The sequence below is a fragment of the Pinus tabuliformis genome, chromosome 6, assembly GCF_031772625.1.
Source record: "Pinus tabuliformis cultivar Carrire ecotype Pingquan chromosome 6, CPIR1, whole genome shotgun sequence".
Lineage (NCBI taxonomy): Eukaryota > Viridiplantae > Streptophyta > Pinopsida > Pinales > Pinaceae > Pinus > Pinus tabuliformis.
This window is the reverse complement of record NC_142292.1, coordinates 335,737,773-335,744,260: the sequence shown is the minus strand read 5'-3', so window position 1 is coordinate 335,744,260 and position 6,488 is coordinate 335,737,773. Positions and strand designations below refer to the sequence as shown.

At 35.5% G+C, this 6,488-nt stretch overlaps 1 long non-coding RNA gene across 1 annotated transcript; it reads left to right on the top strand.

Annotated features, from left to right (window-relative positions):
* Window positions 1-3,716: 3,716 nt before the first annotated feature.
* LOC149258668 (uncharacterized) lies at window positions 3,717-5,827 on the top strand. The gene is made up of 3 exons (XR_016246254.1): window positions 3,717-3,896; window positions 4,060-4,211; window positions 5,488-5,827. It is a non-coding gene; the product is annotated as an uncharacterized LOC149258668 (long non-coding RNA).
* Window positions 5,828-6,488: the final 661 nt, after the last annotated feature.

The window sequence follows — 6,488 nt, the reverse complement described above, 5'->3', positions numbered from 1 at the left end:
ACTTTGAGCAATGAGGCTCGCAACATCACTTATGATTATGCACTCTACAATTCTGTGACCAGCTAAATGTCAAGCAATTGAACCGCGATTTAAATCCTATTTTGTCAGCAATAAGTACTATACTTTGTCTTTATTTAGTGTAGAGAACCAAGCACTTATTCTGCTCATCTATAGAAGGGACAATGGTTGTTTTCCTGTGAGGTATAAGGAAATCCTATCAGATGTTTTGTATTTTCGTATGGAATTGAATCATACTCCTGCACACTGTAACATTCATATATATCAACCTGTAGAGGCTTTAATAACACCTGGTATTCTGGTTAGTGATTTTATTGGACCTCATGTGCATATCCTACATGCACAGGATGGACTATTCATATGTTACAGGGTATTATTCTTATTATTTAGGGTGCACATCTTCAGGTGCTCAAGAACGATTACTAGAACTGTCAGTTAATTCTGCAATTTAAAGGATGAAAAAGGAGGTTATAGGAGTCTAGTTTTGGTTCTCATCCACAATGTCACACTAGTCTGCCTGGGCATGGTTCTCATGGTTTAATAGTGACTTGAGGAGTCATAATACCACAGATCACTAAACACGAACAGCTAAGGTAGCCCAAGGACAATAGCCATCTTTACACATTAATTAACAGGTCTTACATTAATTATCCTAGGGGGTTTTAATACTTCCAAATGCTTAAAAAACAGTTAGCAGAGCATTCACATTCAACATTCCAGCAATCTTTTCTATAAACCAACCAAATGCAGTCAGGAGAGCCCTCCTTTTAAACTATACAACCTTATTGTTAGTATGATCAACCTTATTTTAATATATAGTGTGACAAACCGTATGTGACAGGCAAGTACCTCCTAACTGTTATTCTACCCCGGATTCAGAGGAGCAGCCAGGATTTTATCCATAGTTTCTTTCCTTCCAACTTTAGATGGGATCTCACCTCAACCTTCTGCCTTGGTGGTCAATCAACATCTTTGACGCCTGTTCGGGGTTGTGCCATATTAGGTTACAGATCATACATAATCAGACCGAGTTATGGACCAGCTCCAAACAGATCCAGAGTATGGCGCCTTCCACCCATTAGGGGTAAATCAGCTCCAGACTGATCCAGAGTATGACACCTTCCACCTATTAGACTAGGCCATACATAATCAGAGCGAGTTATGGACCATCTCCAAACAGATACTTTGCAGATCCAAAGTATGGCACCTTCCACCCATTAGGGGTAAACCAGCTCCAGACAGATCCAGAGTATGGCACCTTCCACCCATTAGGGGTAAACCAGCTCCAGACTGATCCAGAGTATGGCACCTTCCACCTATTAGACTAGCCCTACATTCAGCAGAGCAGAGATAATATTTTCAAGAGTTTCCTTGCTTGGACATTAGATGATAGGAGAGCCGAGCATCATCATTCCTATGCCTCCCGTAGGATCACACAACTGGATCCTTTCTTAAGCTTTTGGCAATTCCAACAGTGATCCAATAGCCTGGTTCCCACCACCATTGACATCATCCCATCCCTCTCTCCAGACTTTTAGTGCAGACACTCTGTTGTATCCCTACATTTATGCTACTATTAGATAGTTTGATGGTTTTTTTTCCCGTTTTGATGCCTTGAGACGTGAAGATTCAAGAAATTTGATCGTTTTGATGCCTTGAGACATGAAGGAATTTGATCTTGTTGAAGGTTGAAGCTCCACATTTTTTAATAATTCTTTTGTGCCAATGGGCTGTGTATCACTGTTTGGAAGAGACGTGCACAGTAGCTCTTAGAATAGTCATTGAATCACCCACCACTGTTGCCTAGCAGGCCCCTTGAGCTTCAGGAAGCTGGAGGCCTTTGAAGAGGGCTTGAGCCTTCACTTGTTTGTTCACGAAAATACCAACCTGCCGTAATATCGGCTCTCTTGATTTCATCTGAAGTCAATGAAGGCTCCCTGCCCCTGCCATTCCAAGTTTCTTTTAAAGGTGCCATCAAGGAAAAGGGTTGTTATACCTTGATCCAGCATCCAGGGTTTCACGTCTTAGAGAGACACATCTTGAGAAATAGGTGGATGGTCCATACTGTCTTCCCAAGCTTAATGCACTTGCCATTGTGTGGGATACATGATAGGTGTTTCCAAAGGAAACAGGCCAAGGACTCGCAGAATGGCGAGACAGGGGATCCTTTTATCGCCGACTTTGTTTGAAATAGTTATGGCGAAGTCCATCTTTCCACCAGGCCACTTTGTCGGACAAATATTTCAACAACAGTTTGGCTTCCATGGCTTGGTTAGACATCATTGGATCTCTTATTGCCAAGCCCCACTACTCTCAAATGGGGCTCAAACCATAATCCAATTGATTAAATTGAATATTTTGTTGTCCGCTGTCTCCTTTCTACAGGAACCACCTTATCTCTCTCCCAAGGATATAGGTAACCTACCGGTGCCAAGAGGGCTGAAATCAGGAAAAGTGACAATACATCTTACCTGGATTATCATATTGATATTTACTGTGACTAGATTGATTCATTATCCTTTTGGTTGTACTTACCCATGGGTTTTATTTTGCTCTTATTACATTCCTGAAAGATTTGCGGAAGATCTCAAAGCGCTCTTCTTTGTTTAATCTTTCTGTAATGATTGTTTTCCAAAATATGCTTGCAAAAATATGCTTGATCTCGCAATTGACTTTTGCCCCCACATTCAGCAGAGTGGAGATGATATTATCAAAAGTTCATTAGATAAGAAAGCAGAGCATCCTCATTCGGGTGCCTCACATAGTATATCATACAATTGGATCCTTTCATGAGCTTGACAATTCCAACAATGAGCCAATAGCTTGCTCCCCCCGCCCCTCCTCATCAGGGTTAGAGGACATTGACATCATCCCATCACTCTCTTTTGCTTAGCACCAAGATTTCCAGATTACCAGTATAGACTCTCCAATTGTATCTCTATGTTTATGCTACTTTTAGATTTCCAGTGCATTCTATATATATATATATATATATATATATATATATATATATATATATAATCAGTTAAACTGTGTTTAGGTTGAGATCAGCTCCAATGGTTGATGGAAGAATGATTTGTCTAATTGTAGGATGTTGTCAATAGGTTTGTGTAAGGCTCTGTCTCACTAAGTGCCTTACGGAATAATTTTTACCCTTCACAAGTGGCTCCCACTCTCAACCCCTCTCCATTAAATCGACCCCTCTCCATTAAATTTGAACATGACATTTCATGAGTTAAATCCAACACAAACTACTTGATCCACACTAGATAGGTTTATTCTATTGTTAAATTTGAAAATGACATTTTATGGGCTAAATCCGACACAAACTGCTTGATCCACACTTGATAGGTTTATTCTATTGATATATATATATATATATATATATTTGTTTTGGTTACACTTAAACTACACAATTGTCATTGTTATATTTTTTTAACTTTATTTTTTCTCACTTTAGGAGTTACTTTTAAAACAACGCAATTTATTTATTCTATTGTTGTATATATATTTTTGTTTTGGTTACACTTTAACTACACAATTGTCATTGTTATATTTTTTAACTTTATTTTTCTCACTTTAGGAGTTACTTTTAAAAAAACGCATTTTATTTATATTGGATATATTTTTTAATTCCATTGATTTGTTTGTATCATCATTGGTTGAAGATCAGCGAAAGTAATGTGGTGTCTGTGGCAGAAGATGAGCTAATGCGCATTCTCATATTGATGCGAAACTTTGTGCCTGGATATAAGCAAATTGTTGAGGGTGATTGGAAAGTGGCAGCAATTTCTTACAGGTCATATGATCTAGAAGGGAAAACTATTGGTTCTATTGGTGCAGGGCGTATTGGCAAATAACTACTTAAGCGTTTGAAGGTATTCATTCTTAGGATCTAGTACTACTTCATGATGTTGCAAACTTCTTTTCAAAAATCAGTGCTCCATAATTCTTACGCATGCATGTTGTTTGTTTCAAAATTTCAATCTAATAATAATAAACATTACATGATGTTGAATTGAATTGCGTTCCTTTTTACAGCCCTTCAATTGTAAGCTTCTTTACCACGACCGTCTTTCTATTGGACCCGAATTGGAAAAGGAAACTGGAGCAACATTGGAGACAAATCTTGACGAAATGCTACCTAAATGTGATGTACTTGTCATTAATATGCCTCTTTCTGACAAAACTAGGTGCACCTTATCACAATTTCATAAATAATCTCTCCCATTATTCACTCAAACATCAATAGCACCTATATATTTTGTACAACTTGTGAACAAAAACCTAATTATTGTTTCTCTTGCCCTTTCCTTTTGGTTACAGTAGGGGAATGTTTAACAAGGAAGGTGTTCTCTACCAAGCCTAGCTTTTCTCTCAGAATCTTAACATCCCCTTTGCAAAGGGTTTCATTAGAATGACAACAACCCGCATTTAAAGCATTTCTCCACCCATCCTAATTAGAAATACAATTTTGGGTTCTCTACTAATTTTCTCCACACCCATTTAATCTAACAATGGACATAGAGCATGTATATTTATACTTGTGTGTTGGAAATACCATTTTATACTTTAATGTTTATTATTTTTGTTTTATTATTATTACTTGAATTTCTTCTTAACAAGTGGTTGTGTTTCTTTTGGTTTTAGTGAAAGTATGGGCTCCAATGTTGGCTCTCTTATTATGGAGTATAATTCATCTTTGAGAATTTTTCAATTATTAAAGTAGGTTAGTCAATTGCTTAAAATATTAAATTTATTTCAAAAAGTTTTTGTTACTTTATAGGTTAGACACTGGCTTGAAATATTAAACTTATTTCAAAATGTTTTTGTTACTTTATAGATAAGGCATAGATTTCTTGGCTCTATGATGAAAATAATGAAGGGAAAATACATGTTAATATGTTACTTGTGCTCTTTGACTGAAAAATACACGGTGAGAGAAAAATGTATATTATGCTAATTGAGGAATGTTTTTCACTTGTCGAACTTATAGTATTGAATTTAACACACTAACACTTTACAACAATGAACTAACAATATTCATGATGAAAATAGCAATATGGAAGATTTATCTGCATAATGAAAAAGGCAATATGGAAGATTCCAATCACGTTCCAAGGCATTTCTTAAAATGTGGATGTGACAAAAGGTTGTTGTGGAAGTTGTTGTTTGTATATGGAAAATTTCTTGATCAGTGTGAATAATCCTAATGTTGATAGATATGTCTACTAAATGCTTCCAGTTAATGGGGCATTGATTTGAGCATTCAATATATTTTTATTCTTTATCAAAGTATTCTTTTGTTGTATTTGTATTTTTCAATTTATGCCTTACGGTGTTTCCTTTGCAACATCTGGTGCAAATGCTAGTATATCTTACCTCATTTTATGGTTAACATTGTATAACAAAAACATGCGTTGTGTTATGTAATTAATACTAACATGTAATATTGATTTTTTTTGTCAGAATGCTATAGGTAATGATTGCCAAGACGATGATCCAAATTATGTTCAACATATATCAGGAGATGATGAGGATGAGGATGAGGATGATGGTGGTGAAGGAGGAGATGATGATGATAGTTGCGGTGTTGGTGATGATGTGGATCAGAGTAATGAGGATGGTCAAGATGATCATGAGGATGATCTTGGTGGTGGTAGCTAGGCATGCACATGCATTGTTTTTTATGAAGAAATTATTGTGTAGAATGACATTGTTATGTTTAGATGGGTGTTGTGAATTTACCCTATATCAATGAGACATTTTGATTTTGTAATCATACGACGAGTTTGATTTATGTATGTTGTTAATTTATCGTAGAATAACGATATTCATGAAATATTTTGATTTGTTAATCATATTTGAATTTTACTTGTTTTGATTAAAAATAATACTGATTTTATTAGTATTATGTTGCTATTTTATACATGTTTTGAAAATTGTTAATGACACATTGTTATTTTTTTGGATGGATGTTGTCAATTTCTCTTAAATTTCTTTACAAATGATTTTGAATTGTGATATCTGCTTTAATGATATTTAGAAACTATCATATATTTCACTATGAATCTATAAAGGGGGTCATATATGTAAAGAAAAATATACTCTATATAAGAAGTCAAATGCGGATGTAACCATGGATGCAAAATTGAAAGTAAAATTGGATGTTAAACTAGGAATTAATACAAAATGCAAACAATTGACATACAAAGTGTTTTAAATTAGAAGTGAAAAATTGTGCAATAGTTGACACAAAGAAGGGAACAAAACATGGCATACAAAAGGATATCAAATTGGGCAAAAACAAGGACACATAAATGGGCACCAAATTAGATGCAAAAAAAGACAACAACTAGATGTAAAATAAGATGCAAAGTTGAGCGTTAAAAAGAAGCAAAAAACGTTACAAATTAATATGCCAAATGATGATGCAAATAATGGTGTAAATTTGGGATGCAAACTTGGGT